This window comes from Etheostoma spectabile, chromosome 3 (genome assembly GCF_008692095.1).
Source record: "Etheostoma spectabile isolate EspeVRDwgs_2016 chromosome 3, UIUC_Espe_1.0, whole genome shotgun sequence".
Taxonomy (NCBI): domain Eukaryota; kingdom Metazoa; phylum Chordata; class Actinopteri; order Perciformes; family Percidae; genus Etheostoma; species Etheostoma spectabile.
In genome coordinates, this window is record NC_045735.1 from 29992330 (window position 1) to 29993260 (window position 931).

Sequence of the window (931 nt, forward strand, 5' to 3'; positions counted from 1 at the left end):
GTCTCTTTGGTGGGCTGCATGTACAGTATAATCTGCATTGAAGCACTATTAGGTTGAATGCAACAATAACACTGCCAGAATTTTAAGTATATATCTCTTCTTTCAGCACTCAGACAATGCATCTGCAGAATATCCAATGAGAACGCACTCTGAAATGAACTGGGATTGACCAAAGTCTCCCCTCATAGGTACATTTTCAAAAGCAAAATATTTTGCCGTTGACTATTCAAGTTGAGATTTGTTCATACATTTTTAATTTTAACTATTTTAATCCCATATGAAATAATATGTATATGAAAACCTTATTGAACTAGAAATTATTTTATAAAAGAGAAAGAAACAGATATTTATCTTTTGAATTTGTACTTGTTTTATTCACTTAAATTTAAACAATAAGTAAACAATAGTTGCAAAAAAACACATTAAGACGACTATTAAAAAACGTGAAAATATTGAAAGTAAAAAGTTGTTTTTTTTTAAATTAACAACACTAAGCCTGTGTTTGATGCGCTACACATCAGCTCTATTGTGTATGTTGCCATCTTAACTATTCCCAAACATCAGATGTCTTAGGATGGATTTTTGTTCATTAAATGTTTCTTGGTGTTCTTCTCTGGCTTAACCAATATGATGAAACATTTTGGGGCAAATATACACAGTATTAGTCCAAAACTGGAGGCCAGAATGGCAAATATCTCCACAGCCACAGTAAATTTCCCAGGAGAGCTGAGATATGCAGGGATAAAGGTGATCCAGACTGCACAGAATATCAGCATGCTGAAAGTGATGAGCTTGGCTTCATTAAAATTATCAGGTAATTTCCGAGCTAGGACAGCTAACACAAAGCAAAAGACAGCCAGTAGACCTATGTACCCAAGCACAGCCCAGAAACCAATTGCTGAGCCTAATGCACACTCCAGGATGATTATCT

The 931-nt window shown here is 34.6% G+C and overlaps 1 pseudogene; it reads right to left on the bottom strand.

Moving 5' to 3' along the window:
* Window positions 1-525: 525 nt before the first annotated feature.
* LOC116683237 (extracellular calcium-sensing receptor-like) overlaps window positions 526-931 on the bottom strand; it is a 10305-nt pseudogene continuing 9899 nt past the window's right edge.